The sequence below is a fragment of the Marmota flaviventris genome, chromosome 14 (assembly GCF_047511675.1).
Source record: "Marmota flaviventris isolate mMarFla1 chromosome 14, mMarFla1.hap1, whole genome shotgun sequence".
In the NCBI taxonomy this organism is placed as follows: Eukaryota; Metazoa; Chordata; class Mammalia; order Rodentia; family Sciuridae; genus Marmota; species Marmota flaviventris.
Genome location: NC_092511.1, coordinates 94,988,090 through 95,011,302, shown reverse-complemented (window position 1 = coordinate 95,011,302; position 23,213 = coordinate 94,988,090). Strand labels below are relative to the sequence as shown.

Sequence of the window (23,213 nt, the reverse complement as noted above, 5' to 3'; positions counted from 1 at the left end):
TATAGTTCTTGGCTCCTGAGCCTTTGGGGCTCCAGATTTCAGACAGATTACGGCGGGGCTGGGATCTTTTGAAAATGCACATCCTGACTTTAGGTCTAGGGAGATGCCTGGGATTCAGGATTAACCAAAGAAACCCGCTGGTGATGCCAATGCTGCTAGTCCACAGACCACAGTTTGAGTAGCACAGAGGGTGACGGTTGAGGTTGGATGGTCCTGGGTGAGCCAGACCCTCCTTCATCCCCGTGCCTCAGGTCCAGGTGGCTTTTCAAATCTCCTGATTTATCACATCTTTCCTTCTCTTTGGCAATAAAGACAGATAAAGGGGGCAGTGTGAGAACTTCAATTTCTAGTAATCTCATGCATCACACCTAGGCACACAATAAATACTTAAGACATTAAATGAGTGGAAGGAGAAACAATGTGTTCAGACCTATATGTACCCTAAAACCCATCCCTGTGCCATATCAGGTTTCATGATCTGGAATCCCCCATCACCTGCCCAACCTCATGTCCTTGAGCTACAGTACTCAGCTTTTATCTTTCTGCCTCACTATCTCCTGCACATCCCTTGTCTGGTATTGTATTTCCTCTGACCAAACTGTCCTTGAACTCGCCCAAGTTTTCATTTTCTAATGAACGAAAACCCTCCTTCCTCCTTGAAGCCTCCAGGATGCCTCCAACCCAAACATCCTCCCTCTCGGTAGCACCCCAGTCTTTGGGAGGAGAATTCAGACCCTGACCCCACTGGTGCTCCTGAGGCACTGGTGCGGCTCACACACCGTTCCTGGGCTCGGAACTGGGCTTCAGAATCGCTCCAACAGACGGTGCGCTTGATGGCTTCTAACAACTGTGTGCAATGCCTTTTCGCAGCTAGATCCAAGGTCTAAACATGACCTTTATTCCTATAGTGTAATATGGGCAGCATTTTCTCTGGAGTGCCCTGCAGTGCTGGGTACAGAGCAGCTGCACAGTGGACACCAAGCTGACTACCCCGGTCACCCATCCTCGGAAGCTGTTGCTCTGGGTCCTCCATTCACATGTTCCTGATGCAACAGATGATCCCACCATTCCCTTGTCATGGTGTCCAGAAGTGGCACTGAGTGGCTGAGGGGGAATCTAACATGGGGCACTCATTCTGTGGGTGCGCGGTGGGTGGGAGTGGACCGGCTAGCATAACTCCCTGGAAAATGCTGGGAAGATAATATGGAGAAATGCCAGGGAGGCAACAACAGAAGGCTGTCAGGAGAAGAGAAACTGAGAAATCCCTTTTTTTTTTTTTGCATGATGCTCCAGGGAGAGGGAGGTTGTCTTGCTTTTCAGTGTTCTGCCTGCAGCTGCCTCTGTCGCTTTGGGTTGGACAAGGCCCATCTGCCCAGCAAGCAAGTGGGGATGGTGCCATTCGGTTTCTGTGATGGCTTGGAGCACCTGCTGCCTGGCGGGTGTCACAAGGCAGGACGGTGGGGACCAGGCTCTCGTGCTTCAGGGGGGTGCCTGGGACGTGCCACGTAGCCCTGTCTGTTCCTGGCGGTGCCCTCCCTACCATTCTCGCAGCCTTGACATTGGAGGCATTTTCAAAGGTGCCTCCCTTTCCTCTGGGGCACAGGCTCCTGTGGCCCCACTAGTCGCTCCTTGCTCCCAGGCCAGGTCTATCTGCCAGCTCTACGTGGAGAACAAGACGGGATATGTAGCTGAGTGGCAGAGCATTCGCCAACCATTCATGAGGCCCTGGGTTCAATCCCCAGCACTTGAACTTGGTGAGGTCACTAGTTTCAAGTGACAAGAGTTCCGCCGGGGAGCTGCTAAAAGCCGAGCCATGTTTGATGCCTCCTCCGTCAGAAAAGAATCTGCACTTTTAAATATTTCCTTCTAATTAAAAACATCATTTATGCATGCTCCAGAAAATGTGTGATGTATACATGTTGAAAAGTAATATTTAAAAAAAGAAATAAGGCGCGTCCTTTTGGTAATCCGTAGAAACCCCTTGTTAGTATTTTGGAGTTCTACATATGGATCTGTTTTCCAAACCCAGTAGGGATCATGGTAAACATCCAGTTTTCTATCCTGGTATTTTCACTTTATGCTATATTTAATTAGGATATTTTCACTCTGTTAAAATGCCTTCAGAGTGGGATGTTTAATGGCTGTGGAAGAACTCTGTGACAAATATTTCCTCTGATTTACATAGCCACTCACCTGTCGGACATGTCGGCCTATTCTACCTTTTCCTCTATTTTAAATCGTGTTACCCCATGGCTTCAACTTACATTTCCTAGTTTCTATTTTGAACATTTTTTTTTTTTCTCTTCTGCCCATTTTCTATCCAGATTCCTTGCCTGTTACAGTGTCTTGTCAAGTGGGTGCTGACGGGGAGCACGCACCTGCCTGGTTCACTTATCCACTCTTTGACGTTTAAATGGAGTCTGTCAGCCCTCAGCTCACAGAACTCCCCTCCTCGCCAGCAGGCCAACAGAGCAGGGTCGCCTCGACACAGCAGGGTAGGAAGAAGGTGCCACCGGAGGCAGACCCCAGGAAGAACCCCGTAGGCCTCTTGGATGATCTCATGTCGTGAAACTTACTGGCTGTTCATGTTGCCCCAGGGCGTCACGTGACAGAGGAACAAACAGAAGACAGGAATATCCTCCGCTGTGTTTTGAAAGTGTCCCCAGATTGCTGTGTTGGAAACCTAATCCCCAGGGCTCCCTGTTGGGAGCAGGGATATTTAAGTGGGTAATTAGGTCAGGAGGGCTCTTTCCTCATGAATGGATTCATGCTGTTATCATGGGAGTGAGTTCCAGAAAACAGAATGAGTCCAACCCCCTTCCCACTCCTGCGTATTCTCTCTCCCTCTCTCTCCTTCTCTTGTACTTCCACTTCCTGCCAAGGGTTGATGCAGCAAGGACTCCCTTGTCAGCCGCAGGCCCTTCACCTTAGGCCTCCCCCAGCCTTCGGAACTGTAAGAAATGAATATTTTGTTTATAAGTTTCCCAGTCTCAGGCATTCTGTTACAGCAGCACAAACTGGACTAAAACATTCTCCTTGAAACATATCTGACACTGTGGTCAAAAAAAGTGGGTCCCCCCCTAGATAACCGTTTCTGTTGAGTTTGGATCACAGCTTGCAGGACACAAACATGTCCATCTGTGTGTATAGTTGGGGAGAAGAGCTACCGTGCTGCTTCTTGTCCTGACCTATCTGGGCAGTGAGTTTACTGCCAGGACCTGACAGCCTCCACTATCACAAAGGGAAGACTTCTTCCCAGCCTCATCCCTGGCCACCCACCCTCCTGAGTAGCTGGTGGGGTCACTAGGTTTCCATGTCAGATGAGCATCCTCCACTGAGCACTTGGACTACAGGATGATAAAGGGCATGAAGACGGTCCCACGCGAGGATCCCCTTTCTCAAACTAAGGCCAGTTTATAAAACTCATTCAATTGTCATTGGGCAGCACCTTCTTGATGTTGGGGTGAGTTATGCCAAAAGATAAGTCTTCAATCTGAGCACCCCTGGTCGCTGTCAGCCTATCCTGAAATCACTGTGCAAAGCCAAGATGAAGAGAATCTCCCCTCGCCCAGAGGACGCAGATGCTTCAGGTATGAGGTCAGGAGTCAGGGAAAGGGGAGCCAGCCTCCAAGGCATCCCTCCAGGGAAGGGCCTGAGGCCGCTCACTGAGTTGCCCCGGCTCTTGACTGATGCCCACCACCCTTCTCTGTGTTGGCTGGGAGCCCCGCATCCAGGGACCACTGGTGGCCAAGTGGCTGGCTGTGTTGTGTCCCTTTTGTCATGATCTTTTCTGTGCCTGAAAAGTGACCATGAATGTGTCCTTCTGGCTACCAGGAAGGAGCTCTTTTGAAGTTGAGGCTCATTCTGTGGCTTTCTGCCGCAGTCTGGCTGGGCACGATTCATGAGCCACTTGTCAAGCAGAAATGAACTTTATTTTTAGAACACACCCCACACCACAGGAGCTCTTCAGGAATTCCCTCAGAGCCCAACTGCCACCACCGGCTTCCCACCAGCCTCTCAACCCCCCCACTCCTCCTGCTCTTGAGGCCAATTGGCTGGGTCGTGTGGGCGGAGCCAAAAAAGTCCCCCAATGAGCAGCTCCTTGGTCTGAAAGGGCGGGGAAACCGCCCAATGAGCATCACTGCAGAGGAGCCAATCAGCAGGCAGCTAGAAGTTTGCTGGGGCCGCTGTGAGCCAATCATCAGCTGGCAGCTGGAAGTTTGCTGGGGCCCCTTCGGCTGTGGCTCTCAACAGCTTTCCCTGACTCACGTCACTCTAGCCAGAAGTCTTATTGCTGTTGTGTCAAGTGGGACATTAGTGTGTCAAAGACCCTGGTAGGAGGTGTTGCTCACACCTTTGGAGCTGGTCTCAGAGGTAGGTGTTCTGTCGGATAGACTCCCGAATTCTTCCCCACCATCCAGGGTTTGCCCATCTACTGTGCAGCCTGGTGGCAGGAGCTCCACCGGGAGAAAGCTGCAGCTCCCGCTGAAGGAAGTGGCACTGCCCTCAGGGACATGGGCACATGGCCCACCAGGGGGACTGTCCTGACCTGGTGAGGAGGTCTGGCCCAACCGAGGTGCTAGCTGAGCAAGAAAGAAGACTTAGCAAGGAGTGACAGGACGAGGCAGGAGGGTATTGGCGGTGGAGGCAGTGTCTTTCCACTAGTCATTGTAGCTGATCACCACTGATGCTGACGACCTCCGGGCTCCATTCTATGCCATTTTGTGGAGGAGTTCTCAGGACCCCAGTGGGGAGGTGCTGCTGTTGACCCACATCACAGATGAGAAAACTGAGACTCAGTGACGTCATCTCACCCAGGGTCCCACCCTCAGTAAGTGCAGGATACAAAATGTCTTGGGAAGGTCACACACCCTGGCCACACGCTGCCCTGTGATGACAAGGGCCTCCTCACACACAGGCTGGCCCTCCCGATGCCACTGTGTGTGCCCAGTCACCCGAGCCTTACGTGGCTCTGTGAAGCATGTCCTGATGTCACCCCACTGTGTAATTTGAGGAAACTACAGATCAGAGAGCTCTGTTGATTGCCCAGGGTCACGCAGCTGGTGGCACCGGCCAGACCGTAACCCAGGCTGCTCAGCTCTGTTGTCCTTGGAACCTGAGCCATCTGGATTCACCATGAAAGGCAGAGCTGGGAAAGGGTGTGTGGGACACACACTGAGAGGTGAAGCAGGGCTGGACCCTGACAGCTTTGCCGTTCTAGTGAAGGTGCAGGACTGGTGAGCTCCACAGCATGCACCCACGTGGGGGGCCACAATGGGACCTGATCCTGGCCACATGGCTGACAGCTGACAGCTAGCCTGCAGCCACCTGGGTGTGCTCATGAGTCACCTGCAGTGACTCAGTGAATTCTGTTGGCCATTCCCTCCCTCACTATTTCCCCCTGCCCATGTCAGGATCTTCCCCCTGACCTCTTCCCATCTCCTGGTTTCTACTTTGAGCAGAATGACCCTTTAGAGGACTTCATCAGAGAGGGAGTCAGCCTCTGCGTAACTTCCAGTGGCTTCCCACTGACTGGGGAGATGGACCACGCCCTGCACTGTCCCCACTTGCTCCTCTTCCCTTCTCATCATAGTGTAGCCTCAGTTTAGCTGGATTGCCTGGGCACTGAAGTGGGAATGTTGTTCCCACCTCAGGGCCTTTGCACACACTGAGCATTCTGCCTGCAGGCCTTCCTGTTCCCAGTTCCTCCCTGTACTTCCAGTCTTGAACATACCTTCTTAGAGACTTTCCCTGCCCTCTGTCCCACCAGGCTCTCACCTTCACAGTGACCTGCTCATTTTTCTATATCATCTCGTCCCATATTTTGGCTATTTGGTTACTGACCTGCTTCTTGGCCCTCTCCCTCTGCAGTCCAAGCACCTCACAGTTGGTGTGAAGTCTGCCGGCCAGTGACGCAGACGCTGGGCCACGGCCTTCGTCCAGGGAGCCCCCAGGGAGAGGTGGTCTTTTTGGTCTGGGGGGTGTGGACAGCAGTGAACAGCTGCAGGGAGGCTGGGGTTGTGGGGTAGGTTCTGGCAGGAGTGTCCTGTGGGGTGAGCAGAGGGGTGAGGACGCCTGTGGTCTAGGACCTGCCGAGGGCTTGTGGGAACAGGCGCGATGGCCCAAATGCCATCCAACGCCAGCAGAACTGCTGCCTGGGGCTCAGGATGGGTCCCCTGGTCACCACCACTATCCTACAGATAGCCCGTAGGATTAGGCTAGGGTGCTGGGAGCTCGCCCTGGGGGATGCCCTGGGAGACAACCATTCACCTGTTTTCCTAGTTCATTTGTGTAACGTGCACTGCCTGAGCACCTGCTGCATGCGGGGCTGGTGGCTGTCCCCGAGTTGAATGGGTGATGGGATGATTCAGATCAGGGCTTCTGGTCCAGGTGGGAGAGGTGACGAGGAAGGGAGCACCAAGCCACTGTGAGAAGGAAGAGGGGCAGGCAGGCAGGGCCTCTGCATGGAAGTGGCTGGGCGATGCCACCAAGACCTGCAGCCCGATGGCCATCGACACAAATGCAGTAAGTCACAGCCAAGGCGGACCTCCCCGGCCCTCTTGGATGGGGCTCGGCTAGCCAGTGGAGAGCCAGCCCACTGGAGGGGGGCGCGGGAGGAGGAGAGATTCCGCACCCAGGAGAGCAGAGTCCCAGCAGCCACCTCGGAGGAGGCTCCTCCCAGGTCAGGTTCCCTCTCCCAGGTCGGGGTCCTCCACCCAGGTCAGTATCCTCCGTTCAGGTCAGGGCCCCCAGCCAGGGCCAGGAGGAAGAGCAGGAAGGCCAGCCAGAGGCCCTAGGTCACAGGCTCCTGGACTCTCTCCTCCCAGGCCAGGCCATCACATGGTCCATGACTGTGGACACATGCTAGCCCATTGGCACCTCCGTGGTGTCCCCGCTCAGCTTGCCCCCAAACTATCCTCGATGTGACAGCTCCCCCACCCCTGCTCTGTTAGCCATCTCTTCCTTGATAATGGAGCTGGGCCTTGACTCTCTCCTTCTGCCCTTTCACCTCCGTCTCTCTCACAGGTGGGCAGAGTGATCCTGTTGAAAGACAAGTCAGATCATGCACCAGTGTCCCCTGGTCAGTGATTCTCTGGTCACTTCTGTCCCATCGTGCCTGCCCCATTTTCCTGCTCCCACCACACTGGCCTCTGCCTTTCCGGCCACTTACCAGGCCAGTGCCACCTCAGGACATTTGCTCATGCCTCCTCGCCCCCCACCAGTTGCTCCCCTCTATCCTGCAGGTTGCCTGCAAGCCATCTTCTCCCAGGGCCTTCCCCCGCTTCCCCCAGATCCTTCCTATTCCCTTCTCACCATTTGGCCTTCTGGGTATTATTCGTACATTTTGTTGTCTACTTCTGACTAAAATGTGAAACCCACATGGACAGGGACGTTTCCCTGTTTGGGTCACTACTGCAACAGTGCTTGGCACCTAAAGGTCCCCAACACACACTCAAGTGCTTGTCCTTAAAGGGGAGTCTGCTGAGCCCTGGGGGCCTTCTGAAGCACCATGATGTGCTTCCCAGGACCTTGACCTTGGGTCTCCAGGGGGCAGGTGACTGTTTGCCCAGGGGAAGGTCCTAGAATCATCCCCTGCTGACCTTTCCTTTCCTGAATTTCCTTCACAGAAGCTCATGGGAAACCTTGAATTACAAAACACCTCTTTTGCCCAGTACTTGATGAATCTAAAAAGCCGGTTCTGTCTGGAATATTCTAAATAATCAGGGGGATTTTAAAGAGAGAGAGAGAGAGAGAGAGAGGGAGCGAATCCTCAAGCAAGGCCTTTCTTTTCACTCTCTGTTCTGCTGTCAGCACCAGATGGAGGATGTGGCCACGGTGCAGGCTAATTTATTTATTGATTAAAATGCTTACAGAACCCAGCATGTACAGCCAGGCTGAACATTCAATTAAAGCCCGAAATGAAAATTCAGAACTACTGAATGACAAGTAGGATGTGCAGAGCCATCTCTAAGCAAAGGATCAAATGATGAAGCTTTAAGCAGGAAAGGATTTGTTCTATTTATTTATCTTGCCCTTTCTTCTGGAACTCAGAAACCCGGAGGTCCTAACTCGTGGCTGCTGAGCACATGAACAGAAGCTGGCACACTGTGGGGTGGGCAGCTCTTCCGTGCGGCAAGAATAGGAGCAGTGGACATGTTGGCCATGGCCCCGCATGTGCGGTCCCTGCCCAGGTGGGGATGGGGAGAACAGTGACTCTGAAGCGTAAGCTTAGAGATGGAATCTGAATTTGTCCCACTAGCTCCGGAGAAAGAACACACAAATCCAGGCTCCAGAGATGCCAGACACCCTTTCCACAGGGGAGAGCTGGGGCGAGAAGTGAGTATCCTTCCACCTGCCCTCCTCCTCTTCCTCCCCACCCCCTGTGGCTTCCAGCTGTGCACACTCTTCAGAGTCTACAGGCCAGAGTGCCCTGCCCTGGTGGGTTGCCCGCAGCTCCTGTCCCAGGCTTGCGTGTTGTCACCTGTGAGCACACAGTCCTTATCTTCCAGGGCTCCTGCTAAATCAGAAAAACTTTTTTTTTTTTTTTTTTGAGGCCTTGTGCCTGCCTTGGGTGCAGCTGGGCTGTGGTTAAGTGCAGGCATTGGAATGTGGCTGGCTGTACCCCCTGCCTATTGGCTTTGGGAAGCTGGCACCTTACTAACCCTGTGGAAGTCTCCACTTCTTCGTCTGTAAAGGGCAGGGCCTGTCTACTTCAGAGAATTCAATAAGGTTGTGCCTGAAGTGCCCGGCACAGTCACCTTCCAGTCAGTGATGACTGCTCTTTCGGTACCCTGAGAGTGCCAGCTGGCTTCCTGTAGTCCTACACGTGTCCAAAGACAGCACATGCTCTGAGGGATTTGCCTCGGTTTCTCCACATGGACTGATGGCAGGGGATCACGTTGGGTCATTTGTGGCTGTATGCAGAAGCCAGGCTGCTTACACCAGGACTGTCATACCTTCCCACGAGGCCACACCTGCCAGGTATGCTGCACACATGCACCCATGCACATGGTGGGTGGGTGTGAATGTGAGTATGTGACTGTGTAGTAGTTGGTATGTATGTTTATGTGGTGGGGATAGTGTCCGTGTAGTGTGTGTGTGTGTGTCTGTATAGTGTGTGGTATATACTGTGTGTGTATGCTTGTGTGTGTGTGTGGTATGGGGCTATGTGTCTGTGGATGTGTGTGCACATGTGTGTGTGTGTGTGGTCTGTATGTATATGTAGTGTGTGTTATGGGTGCTTTGTGTGTGTGTCTGTTCATGCACGTGTGTGCGTGAGTTGGTGCAATTCTCCCACATGTCTGCATTCCTCTCCTGGAGGCCAGGGGACCCCTTTCTGCCTTGGGGTCACATGTGTGCAAGGATAAGCCACTTGGGGATAGCTCAGTGCCACAGAGCAAAGCAGAGGGCTTGTTAGGATGCTGTGTATTCCGAGCAGGCAAACCAGCGGCCTCCAGCAGCATGCCCTCTGGACCCTACCTTCCCTTCTCCTCTGAGGACGCAGAGTGCCCTCCCTGCCGCAGGCCAACCCAGACCACGCTGCTGCTGGACCCAGAAACTCCATCAAGTCCATGAACCGTAGTTTTTGTAGAAGAGTGGCTTATCAGTAGTCCTGGATGCAGATGCATTTATAAGCTATTCTTGCATCCCTGCTTGTTCTCCCAGGGAAGGTGTCCCCATAAGCCTTCCGTGTCACCATTCCCTCAGCCTCTCCCTCACCTCTTCCCTGCTCTGGGCTGTTCTCAGTACTTTGATTGCTTGACTCTGTTCTCCTTAGGAAGCCGCACTGATGCAGCACTGAGGGTGCCTTTTCTGGAGTTTTTTAGTGTCTGCAGAATCCTGCCTGCTTTTTCTCCTCTCTTCCTACACAGGAAGCGGTACAGAGGCTTAGTGTTTGATCTGATGGCAGGAAGGCAGTAGAGAGGCTTATTATCTTAGACCTCCCCTTGAACGCAGATCTGCAGAGCTGGCTTTGCACTCAGGGAACCTGCCCAGGGAAACTTGCAGTTTGTAGCGTGTGATGTTTTCAGGTGGCTGCTCATGTCCGACGTCTCCAAATTCAGTCATTTTTTTGGTGACTTTTATAATCCATAAAAATATCAGGATAGGGAAGGGGTGTGGGGCAGGGCATTGAAGTCTCAGTGGCTCAAAACAGCCAACATTTTTCACACCTGCTCCCGTGCATGTGGGTGGCTGGCAGCCTGGCCGATCCCTCCACTGTCCTCACTAGGATGGAGGCTGATGGGAGGGTAGCAGGGTGGGACACGGGGGTGGAGTTGACCGAGAGGAAGCAGAGTCATTGCTGCACACACAGGGCCACCTGCCCTGCTTCAGAGCCCAGAGCCAAAGTAACAGGGACCCTCCAAATGCCTCCCGTCAGGTGGCATCCTCTTAGGGAGCTCTTTGTGGCTTCGATGATGCTCTGTGGCACCCCGGGAGCTTGGAGAACAGGCAGGGAATCTGCTGTGTGCTTGTTGACAGCAGTTAATTTCTCTGCTGCCCAGTGGTTTATACATGGGCCAGTCTGGCCAGCGGCTGTGGCTGGCCCAGGAAGGTGTGGGGCCTCTGTGGTTTCCTCAGAGCCTGGCCTGCAGGAAGTGATTCCCGGAGATGAGATGAGACATCACAGCTCTCTTGGATTCCCTCTTCAGACACCCGATTTCACCTGCCCCTCAGGGGCTGAAATAAGTTAAAAGGAGCAAGCTGGAGTAGGAGGGAACATGCTAGTGATCTCCAACCTGAATTGGAAACCAAATTATGTGATCTCCTGAATTTTTTAACTCCACTGCAACCGGGGAACTTGGAGAGAGATTCTCCAGGCTTTGACAGGGTAGTTCAAAGCCTTGGATGAAAGGCCTCTCTCCGTGTGCTTCTGAGTGAGCTTGGGACACCGTGTGCAGGAAAGGGCCCATCTCCAGCAGCATGAAGACAGAATACATGTTCAGTTAGATCGAGGGTGAGGAGTGCTCCGTTTTAGAGCAGGACTTTGTCCGGGTTCAGACGTCTTTTTAATCTAAGATGATCTTTGTGTAGAGTTTGTGTCTACTGTGGAATGCTAAGAATGATGAAACTTTTTAAATATGAAAACATTTCCGGACCTACAGTCTGGGATCCAGTAAAGTTTGGTGATTAGCTTCAAGGAAAGCAGCCTATCCAGTGTCACAGGAGTGGCCAGATAGTGCTGTCATTCAGACTGTTGAGGGACAGGGAGGCGCAGAGCTGAGCGGCAGGCCCAGGGACCTCTGACCCACATTTGGTTTCTGTGGGTTTTTTTTCTTTTTAAAACCACTTTAGGATGTTTGATTGACATATACAAATCTGTACATATTTAAAGGATATGTCTCTATTCCTTTGGTAATAAGTGTGCACCGAGAGAAACCATCACTACCATCTAGGCCATAAACACATTCTTCACCTCCCAACTTTCCCCTCCTCCTATTATTATCATTATTATTATTATTATTAGCTTTTAAAAGTAAGAACAGTTAAGATCTAACCTCCTGGCAATTTTAAGTATACAGTGCAGTATTATCAGTTGGAGTCCCATTGCCATACAGTAGAGCCCCCAGACTTACTTACCTTGCAAAACTCACCTTGGTACCCCTTGACTAGGACCTAGCACCACCCATTTCTCCCACCCCAACCCCTGGGAACCACCATTCTACTCTCCACACAAATTTCTGTGACTTTGGCTTAAACCCACACAGAAGTGAGATCACCGGGTTTGTGGGTCTGACTTATCTCACTAGCAGAGTGCCCTTCCTGCAGCTTCCTCCGGATTGTCACAATGGCAGGCTCACCTTCTTCTTAGAGGTCATACTGCCCCACGTTGTCAGCTATGGGTTCTCCAGCTTCCCTCTCGGACCTGCGTCCTGAGTCCTCTCTCTGTTGACCCCAGGGGTGAGCGGAGCTGGCTTGAGTTTTGGAACATCTGTTAACTTCTCACCCCCCCCCCCCCCACCCATTAGCACTGCCCTGGGCCTTTTGAGTTCAGATTCCTTAGAGCAATTCAGGCTTGAATTAAATGAAGTAAAACTGGCTAAATTTAAACATTCAGCTTCTCAGTCTCAGTAACCCTTTTTTAGAGTGCTTAATAGCTTGTGACCCTAATCTGGGAGTTGAGGGTTAACTGAGCCAGGTAGAGGTCACCACAGGTGCTCATTCCCACCCCACCCCCAAGAGCAGCTGTGAAACTGTAGGTGGCCAGAGGAAATGTGGAAACTCGAGGAGTCACAGTGTGACACCGTTGAGAAGAAGAATCAGGGTGAAGAACCAACAGGCTGGTTTCCATCACAGCTGCCCAGTCAGCGTCTCATTACCTGGTTTGTCAAGCTAGCCGGTTCTGTGTGTCTGTCCCAGGCTTTGGGCTCAGCGTGATCCATCTAATGTTATCTGGGTCCACTCAGTGAAATTGCCTTCTAAGATGCTTTTGACTATTTTGGTAATGTTCATCTCTTAGGAAGGAGCTAAGGATACATTGGGGGTACTCTGATTTTCTGGATTGACTCCCAGGGTTATAAGGTTTTCCTGTATCCGATCTTCGGCCACTTGTAGCCTGTTGAGTTCCTCAGAAGCTCGGTGATTCATACCAAAGTGAGACCATTTTTAAAATATATTTTTATTTTTGAGTGACACATGGTAATTGTACACATTTATGGGATATAGAGTGACATCTCATTGCATGAATATAGTGTGTAGTGATCTGATCAAGGTGATTGCTAAATTTATCACCTCAGACATACGTAGAATGTGTGTGGAGAACATGAAATCCTCTTTTTCAAACCAGCCACTTTGAAACGTTCAATTAGTTGCTATCAATCATAGTGGACTGTGCCATAGACCATTGGAAGTGATTTTTTGCTATCCAACTACAACCTGTACCCCTTGTCCACAAAGGGGGAGCATTTTGCAGGAGGCTCCTTCCAAAGTCTCCAGAGAAGAGGAGGGGCCTCCTCAGCTGACTGCCTCTAACAGGGCAGCTGCCTTGCTTGCCCGCCTCTTCCCCTCAGGCCATGCACATCTGGAAGCCAAAGGGGCTTTCATTATTTAGGGACCACAGAAATAGAGATCTCACATTGAAACATACAAACCCCAAGGTTTTCTGCCTGAAATGCTCGAGATATTAAAAAAAAAAATGGGGGTGTAATTGTCAAAGAAAGAGGATGCCTGCTGGGCTATATTTGGAAATTCAGGGCCCTCTGGGCCCAGGTGCACCAGCTTCCCAAGCCCTAGCAGGGCTCTGTGGGTGTGGTTAGAGGAGGCCCTGCAGGGAGCAGAGGAGGAGTCCCCAACACCCCAGAACAAAGTCCTGGAAAAGAGGTGGGATCTGGGCTGCAATGGAGAGGAGGAAAGGAGGTGTCCAGGAGCTGGGAGCATGGTTTGGACCAGGCCAGCTGGGGACGGTGTGGACAGGAGTGAGGACTGTGGATGGAGAGGACCAGCAGACAGACTCTACCTTCCCCTCCTCTTTGAGTACCTTTCCTGAACCTTGCAGGTAGAAACCAAGAAAATAGAAGTGACACAAAGTAATTGTACACATTTATGCCCACGGTACCATCTTACTATCGAAAAGAAAGCACTCCAAAGCAAACTCCAAACAACGAGCACCTTGCTTTGCTGAAATCAAAACCAGCAAAATGAGCAATCATTGTCATTCAGAAGAAAGGAGGAAAACAAAAAGGTAAACTCGACTCACAGGGGCTGCTGAACAGAGTTGTATTAAGAGGTTTTCAGCCCATCCCTTCCGTGTTCTATCAGTTGAACATAAATTTCTGAAAAGACCTCATTGTGTTTTGGTTAGAAAAAAATAGAAAGTTTTATTTCTATAAAATGTTCAGGTTCGAAATCTTTTCCCATCTACACATCCATTCATCCGTTCCTTTTTTTAAAGGAGAGAAATAGTTTTCTGTCTATTTTTTTTTAATTTCTGATGGCTGCCAGACAAGGGTCCTTTTGGGCTTAAAGAGCCTTGGTCAGCTTCTTGGCACTCTTAGGACTCCCTAGGAATAAAGTGATTTTTTCCAGAACAGTGTTAAGGTTGCCTGGGGGCTGGGAAGGGGTCTTGAAGACCTCACAGCTCCAACTCCAGCCTGAGGGGCTCCTGATGTTCTCCCCACTTCTGGGGACCCTGTGGGACACTGGCTGGTGTTAGTTAGGAGACTAGGATATTGAGAGTGAACGTGTACCCCAGTCCAAGAGCTCTAGATGGTGACTGTCCAGGCACACCAGGACGTGTGGTCACTCCAGTTCAGCAGGGCAGCCAGGGCCACACACACACACCCACTCCTTGTCTGTGGCCCTTCCCCAGACCTGGCACAGAAAAGATCTGCAGAGCCGAATGTGCCTTGGCAGCAGCCTGGGGCTGGAGCCCGGCCTGCGCCTGCTCTGCCTGCATTTCCTTCCCCTGTGGCCGAGTGTGCTGGCATCCTCTTAGGGGCTTTTGGCTTAAGTTGAGGGTGGCAGAGGGACACACACCAGATTGCCAGCTCCTGTATTATGTTCTTGCAACTGTGTCGTGGGGATCTTATGCAAGCAGATGTGTTGCATCGGAGGTTGAGATTATGTACTTAGGGTGGAGACCCCTGGGGTATCACGTCTAGATGGCATTTCTGTGCCCAGTACTAGCGACAAGACAAGGAAAGCAGTGAGGAAGCTTTTGCAGGTGGCCTGTGAGCCACTGGGGGCCAGAATGAGGCTGGCAACAGCAAGAATAAAAGGCTGATGCCCTAAGTTGCCTTAGAGTGTCCAAAGGTACCTTGTACGGCCCTCCTTGGCTATTCCTGTTTTGAAGTGGATCTGAGCTGAATGTCTAAATGAGGGCATCTGCTTAATTGGGCCCTGCAACAGTGGGCCCCATCTGTATACAGGGTCTGCTCAAAACCAGTGGATTCCCAGTTCTGCGGGGGAGATGCAACTGGAGAGGGTGCAGATTGTTAGGCAGGGCTCTTCGCTGCCCCTTGAGAAGCCATGAAACTTGCTGGAGGTGTTCTCAGAGGCTGGGGCTGCTCAGGAGCCCTCATTGTGACTTGTTAGGCTACAGAAAAGAAAGAAAGCTACTCAGAGCCCTTCTGTGAGTCTGGTGCTCCTCTGAGCATAGCTCTTGGTATTGTTCCTCCAGCTGTCTATTCCTTGTTCATTCAGACAACATTCCCTGGGCATAGTAGAGCCAGCCATTGCTACATTCAGCGTGACTTTGGGGTTGGCTTGCCTCCTTCTGAAGAGTTCACTTCTTCTCAGTGAGATGTGTTAGGAATGTTGCTCTTGCCCCACCTCATGCTATGGGTGTTCTGCCCAACACCAGCAAGAAGCAGATACCATACCCTTGACACATTGCTCACAGAGGAGGACCACCCTCCGCCATCTCCATTAAAATGACTGGGGCAGACCAGCTTTCAGAGAGATTCAGAGTCAGCAAAGTGCCTGCCCTGGAAGTGTCAGTGGTGCAGATGTTCTGACTGCTGCATGTGCCTGTCCTCAAACCTGTGCTCCTGCAGCACCTGGCAGTGTTGTCTGGGAATAGAGTCCTCCTGGAAGCTTCCCAGGGCTGCTTCCTCCAGCCCGCTGCTGCTGCTCTCGCAAGCAGGCTGCTCACATGGTGGCAGGCGCCTCTGCTCCTGCGCCTGAGAGAGAGGGCAGCCTCCTCTGTCCATGCAGCTTTGAACTGTCCCTGCGGCTGCTGTTTCTCTGACTTTGTACAGTGGCCCATGGTATTTGTTCTTCAAGAAGGAAGCCGCGTGCTATGACTGACTGACTTCAGAGCAGGCAACAGTCAGTCAACTTAAAAGCCCCTAGAGCCTAGCCCATTATTTAAGACACATCCAACCTGGAATGGCAGGATCACATTTCTTCTCGTTTGGTGACTGCATTGGGAGTTATCCAGGAAGAAATTTAAACATCACAGAGCTGTTTGATAGACTGTCCACTCTATGCACACAGATTGCTGCGTGTGTGTGGTGACTAAGTCCCATGCCACGCGATGCTTGGCTCATTGTGATCGAGTGATTGGGGAGTTCATTGCTCAGTTGTTTGGTGTTTGGTGCCTATGGCTTAGGTGACATAATTTAGGGTGCGTGTGATTATGGTGCTACAGTTTAGTTTGTAAATGAGAGACTTCTAATGTCTATTCCTCAATTCTCTACAGAATCAACAGAAGTTCTTTATTTTTACTCTCAGAGAGACTTGAAATAGAAAAATATCTGTGCCCGTTGTACGGTTCTTCAACTAATGTCCACATTTAGTTTCTACTGCTGGGAGATGTGCACTTGGAAATTGAATATACATAAGTACCTTTTCACAAATTGAACTTCTATATAGTCAATCGATGTAATTCTTAAATCTGTGTTGAAGTACATGACATTGAAAATGGTCCTCTAGTGTCATTACAGGAGCACTTGCTAGAAGTTGGGAAAGGGGTGATTTTGTGGGCAAGCATGACACTTTGTGCTCTATACTGAAGTTTGGGACAGGTGCATTTTTATTTTGGCTCAGTCACTTTCTAAAAGCAGTGGTCCCTGATGACTGAACCGAAGGATGTCTGAGCACTTGATTAAAGATCAAGTCTGTAGAAATACTTCCCTGATTGATATACCCGAGTGGTTGCTTTGTTTTTCCGTGTCTGGCTTCACTCTGAAAAGAGCACTAATTTCAAGTGACAGGTCACATCAAGGCTGATCATATGGCTCCATCAGTGAAATTTACTAAAATGATGTCTTGTGCCTTTCATTTATCATTCTTATTTTTAATTATAACTTTGAAACTTTTTTCTCATTTTCCTCTACCCACGGCATGACCTTGCATGGATGGGAAAGAGTCACACAAACCTAGAGCTGGCATTTTCTATGAATTGCCACTGTGTGGTGGTAATTTCTGGCTGGATGAAGTTGGCTGTTGCTGGACATTCTGAACCCTCTTGGGCAGCCCGCTGGCCAGTCCAGCCCTTAGTGGTAGATGGGGAACTGTGGTGTGTGCGTTTTGACAGTTCCTTACAGTGTCGTCAGTGCAAAACTGCATCACCTATCCAGAATAGCCTGTTCTGTTTATTTCAGACCTCAAGAGCTGACCACGTTGAATAAAAACCTCACACCATTTAGCAACCAAAACACCAAGGCCTGAGGGACAAAGCGAGCCAGAGCTTGGGCTTGAGATCCTGCCCTCCTTTCTGGTGGACAAGGTCCCTATGCTCTTCTTCCTTATAATTCTATTAAATTTAACTCCCGAGTTCCTTTATTTTAATTTTAAAATATACGGAAAATAGAATTCACCCGTTAAGCCAATTTTAATTCAGTGGTGATTAACCCTTCACCCCATTGAGCAACCATCAACACTATCTAGTTCTAGAATGCCGCAGTCTGGCTGGGCACAAAATCACGAGCCACTCAAGCAGGAACAAAGTTTATTTTTTGAAACTGCCGCCAATGTCCGGTACGCGCCCGGGAAGATTTTTTCCACCCACGCGGCCTCCTCCCGGACCCGCAGAGAGAGCTCCTCCCCCGGAACTCCCTCCTACTGTACTTCCCCAACCAATGGGAACTCTCCAGGAGTCCCGTAGCCGGCCTAGGTGAACAGCAGGAGTCCAATATCCATATGAATGCAAATCTTAACATAATCATATCATCTCAATGGCTAGCTGGCGTCACCTTTAGACTAAAAATGCCATGCATCATATACTTGGCTCTTAGCACTAGAACATTTTCATCTCCCCCAAAGGAAATTCTGTCCTCACTGAGCAGTTATTCCTATTCGTCCTCCTCTCCTGCTCCTGACACCTTTCTGTCTATGGCTTTGGTGATTATGGGCATTTTTTTTATGAATGGAATCATAGTATATGGGGCCTTTTATGTCTAGCTTCTTTCACTTAGTCTTTTCAAGGTTCGTCAGTGTTATGGCATAAATCAGAATTTCATTCCTTTTTTCTAGCTGAAGAATATTCCACTGCATGGACATGCCACGTTTGTTTACCAAGCATCTGTTGATGGGCATTTGGGCTGTCTCCACCTTTGGTCTCTGGTGAATGAACTGCACTGAACATTTATGTCTGAGGATTTGTTTGCCTGCCTGTTTTCAGTTCTGTGGGTGCAAAACTTAGGAGTGGAATTGCTGGGTCACAGGGTCACATTAGGTGTAACTCACTGAAGAGCCACTGCACCATTTTTCTAGAGGTGCTCTTGGATTGTACTTTTATCTGCAGTGAAGTAGAAGAAGAGGGCCCATCTGTTACAGGTGGGCAAACTTGCAGCCTTAGGAAGAGGCAGAAGACAGGGAGCCACAAACAAGCCACACAGCCGCAGAGGCAGGCAGTGCTCCAGGTTTGCCTAGCTGGTGACATTTTTCCTGTGAATGTCGGCTTCATCAGTGTAAGTGGGTTGGGCTTGGAAGAGCCAGGGTGTCCTGGAAGTGGGTTAGGGAACCTGTTTGTATCAATGCCCTCCATCTTGACGTGACATCTGGATCCATCCTTTCCTTGATGATGCACAGGTCCTATCCCAAACCTCCTGAACATAGAACTCAAGGACAGGGACTTGGCATCTGTGTTTCTTGTTGCATTTGTTGTGAAAATAGCTGATCATCATGCACAACCAGGGATGAGAACTGTGGGTCAGATTGTAAGACGTGCTCATAAGAGGCACTGATACGAGCCCAGCCCACACAGCTCATGTGTGTGCATTCACGTATGGTAGACTCAGCCCACCTGGGTATGTATTCAGGTATGCATTCAGGTATTCTGGGCATCCTATCAGGTAGTCATTGCAGTGGCGATGTGACATAGTATCGCTAAGGGCCAGAGAGGTTTCATTCTTACCCACAGCCTCACAGCTGTGAGGAAGTTCTGGGCACTGGCCAGCAGTAGGCTCACTTCCCATCAAGCTGAGCATGGAGAAGAGGCGAGAAGATCTCCTGGGAGCTGCAGAGAGAGAGAGAGAGAGAGAGAGACTGATTCTCTAGGTTCACAGAACATAAGGCTTTCTCTGGGTGGTGGCATTTGCCTGAAGATCTGAAGATGCTTCAAGTTTATTTGTAGAGATGGGGGTTTGTGGCTTCACACAGTTGTGGCAGCATGAGCAGAGCCAGGGGCTTGGCATTCTGGGTGCACTTGCAGAGAGAGTGGGTGAGCTGGGTTGGGCTGGAGCACTGGAGGTTGAAGAGCAACGATGGAGGGAGATTTGGACAGGTGCTGTGGGCCTTTGTCCATAAAATGAGGCATTAGGACTTAGTGTCATAGGGCGTGATAGAGGCTTTGGAGCAAGGGAGGAAAGGGGCCTGAAGGAGTACCAAGACCCTGGACGCTGGACAGAGAAAGGGGAGAAAGATGTGCATGAGCCCTGGGATAGTGTGGACTTGGAGGACACCACAGGAGCAGAAAGCAGCAGGCCTGAGTAGTTTCCTAAATGTGGGCGGAGTTGAGGTGCCACTGTGCTGGGTAGCATGGGTAGGTGCCCCTGAGTTGGAAGCCATGTGGTTAGGAATGACACTGGGTCATGTGTATTTAATGCAGCCTGTTTAAGAATGCAGGGGCTTGAAATACATTTTAGAAGGGTTTTCTTTTTCTTGAAATTTTAAACTCATAAATCCTCAATTATCCCAAAGGTTCTGGATTCCAGAGAATGACATTTTGAAGGGGTGAGTCCCATGGACCTTGTAGGAGTGAGAATAACCATGCTGTGTTGCAGCCAGGGTGCTGGGGTACAGGTGGGGACCAGGATCCCACTGGAAAAGTGAATCCTCCCCAAACTTCACCTCCCTGCAAGAATGCATTTTCCCACCATCTGAATAAAACCATTAATGAATTACATTTTTATTATTCCTGCCACTTCATAAATAATGTCTCCATCTTAATTTGCATGTGTCTGTCATTTCCATGGTCTTTAAGGTTGTGTATAAATTTGCAAATTAGCCCTTCTTTACATGCATAAAGCAAACGTGCTCCTTCATGAAAGCTTTGATGAGTCTTTCTGAAAGTGAATAATCTTCACCAGACAGTTTCTTTCTTTCTTTGAAAATTTATCTGCCATTTTGGTTTTTAATATGGAGTATGACTGGCATAGAATTTCTCTCAAAAATAGGAAATGCAAACAACATATCAGTAGGGCCCCGTCTGTGTCCGAGGAACTGAGCTGAGAGGTCACTGGAGGGAGCAGGAAGCTCAGAGTCCCCTCCTCATGACAGTGACTCTCCATTAACAGTCTCGGTTCAGACCCCCGCACTCATTCCAGAGCTTTGCCGTCCCAAAAGGTAGCCCCAAACTACACTTGGCAGATGGCTCCCCGGTTGAAGGACACAAATAGAGAACATTTCCATCAGTGCAAGAAGTGCCATTGGATGGCACTGCTCCAGAATAATGAGTAAAAAGACAGCAGTTTTTACGGGCTGAGCATTCCTGATAAAGGTTCTGTTTGGTGCTTATTCTGTGTTGTCAAGTTGGACAGTCCCACAGTGTCTGTCCATAATAAGGCAGTCTCCAGTGGGAAACATCCGTCACCTTAGGGGCCCTGGATCCAGCCCTGGATCCAGCCCTGGTGTTGGGCTGTTAATGGAGTCATACCAAATGCCTCTCTTCCCCCAGAGTCTTACAACGCTGGGGAAACACAGAGCCTGATAAATCTCTGTCCCTGTCTCCATAGGAAAGTTTCAGGAAAACCATAGCATACCTCCATAGAATGTGCCTACATGTTCTAAGATGAATAGCGAGAGTATGGCAATCAGCGTGTGGTATTAGCAAGGTAACAACAGTGTGCCTGTTGTGCCTATCATACAGACACCAGGACTAGTCTGTAACATACAAGGTGCACAGGCCTGGGTGGGTGACTGCTGGGTTCACCTGATGCCGGTTAAGAGGCAAGCTCTGTCCTGTTGGGGCTTCCTCACCTGGCGCTCTTAGCAATGCGTCTGGCTCTTATGACATTTAGGAGGTGGACAGGTGAGTGTGGTTTGCTACCTCAGTGTGGAAGGTTCAGAATGTAGCTTTCTCACCCTGAAGGACAAAGACAAGGCCCAAGTACCGAAGCCACCAGCTCCCAGAATATTACCTATGGCCATAGCAGTTCCTTGCCCCTATGTTGTACAAAAGAATACAAGAGCTTTTTAAAATGTGTTTGAAAGTCCTTTGACCTGGCCATGAGAGATTTCCTGCAAAATGTTAGTTTTTCACCTGCATTGAAAAGATTTCTAGTATTTAGAGATTTGATGTGGTCAGAAAGATATCTTTCCAACATGTAGCCCAAGGAGGAAAAACATGGAGCTTCTGGGGGCGGAGGGAACAGTAGGGCTGGAGAGGGTCCTCAGAGCAATTTTGAACTTGAGTCTGGAGTACATTCCCTCAGCATCCTGTTCTTCATCTCTTGCTGCAGGTCTGCCTAGCCCCAGGATGGGCTGTCAGTGATGAGGGGTCTCAGTCCAGGGCTGGGCAGATGCCAGGAAGCCTGATAGAAGGAGGGGGTCATCACGTAGAGGTGAGAGCCTTGGTATGGGTGGTGTTTCTCCCTGATCTCGCCTTGAATTCACTGCAGGTGAACAAAAGGTACAATGTCACTGTGATTGTCACTACCTTTCAGAGGCCTTTAACAACAAAGCCATGACATGAGGAAGACTTGTCCCTTAGAGATTCTCTCTGATGTTTTTTTACAATAGATTTCATTTAAAATTTTATTATTATTATCATTATTATTGCAGTGTTGGGGATGGAACCCAGGGCTTTATGCTAGGAGATGCTCGATCACTGAGCGACTCCCCAGCCCCTATTTTATATTTTAGATCAGCTTTCAGTTCTCAGAAAAACTGAGCAGAGGGTAGAGATTTCCCTTGTGCCCTGGAACCACACCCCCCCATACACACACCCATTCACAGCTTCCCCTCTTATCAACATCCCTGCAGAGTGGTTGATCCATTTGTTACAGCTGATGACCCTACATGGAGAGGTCCTTGTCACCCCGTCCACAGTTGACACTAGAGGTCACTCTTCAGGTCAGTATGGTCTGTGGTTTTTGACAAATGCATGATGGTGTGCATCCACCACTGTGCTACCATACAGGGGTTTCACTGCCTGCAAAATCCTCTGTGCTCCGCCCGTTCCTCCCTGCCTCCCTAAACCCCTGGCAACCTCTGGTCTTCTTTCTGTCTTTATAGTGTTGCCTTTCCTGGAACATAATATAGTTGGATACAGTACGGAGTCTCTCCAGACTTGGCTTTCTTCACTTAGTAATCTATGTTTAAGGGTCCCTGTGTCTTTTCATGGCTCAGTGATCTATTTCTATTTGCCACTGAATAGCACTCCACTGTCTGGATGGACTACAGCTTGGTTGTCTACCTCCCAGAAACATCTTGTTTGCTTCTGCTTTTTGGCACTTTATGAATAAAGCAGCTGCACACTTTACTGGGCAGGTTTTGGCCTGGATGTTAAGCGTTCGTCCTCCTTTTCGGGGGGTGTTGGGGCTTCAGGGGCTGCAGCTCACCTCCCAGTTCTTAGTGTAACATTTCTCGCCTATGAGTTGATGTCTGGTTTTGCCCAAGGTCATCTGGGTCACCACATTGATAGTGCCACCTGTCCTGGAGGGAGCTGTCTGTGAGCCAACCCCGCCCTGGGGAGTGAACTTGAGGAGAGAGGGGGCAGGGGAGGAGGGCCCCCAAGGTCTGGCTCTTTCTTCCCACTATCAGGACTCAGCCAGGAAGCTGCTTCTTGAGGCGTGGCTTCAGCATATGGCCCAAGCTCAGGGCAGGGCCTCGGTCTGGCCCTGACTGTAATGGGCCCTGCCTTCCCCTCTCTAGCTGCTCATCTAAGGCATAGGATGCTCAGAGTCCTCTTTGGTTTCTGTGAATGGCTGTTTCTGGAAAAAGAGAACTAAGCCAAGTTTAAGTGACAACAGATGTATGGATATGAGTTTCCTCCATTTTTGTATCGCAGTAGTGCAGTGAGGTAAGAGGGATGCCTCCCTTTCAAGAAGAAAAAGCCCACAGAATGAATCTCTGCTTGTGAGCACCCTCGTGGTGTCCCAAGGCATGAGGAACTAGCCCATCTGTCTCTGGTTAGGTTTCTCACCAAGGCACTTACCTGGCGTCTCAGGCAAGAGGAGAGAGGTGTGTGGCTAGTTGACAGCTCACTGGGCTTGACAGTCACTGTGGGCCCTGGACAACTCTGCCACCTTTCTTGACTGGCACTGCAGGAAAGGCAAGGGAGGACCTGCATTTGCCCAGAGGCCACAGCGGGTGGGGAGGAAGGCTAA

The 23,213-nt window shown here is 50.2% G+C and overlaps 1 protein-coding gene across 1 annotated transcript in view; it reads left to right on the top strand.

The window, feature by feature from the left end:
* The window catches only part of Sh3rf3 (SH3 domain containing ring finger 3), a 335,414-nt gene that overhangs the window by 148,350 nt on the left and 163,851 nt on the right, over positions 1–23,213 (top strand). The window lies entirely within an intron of this gene.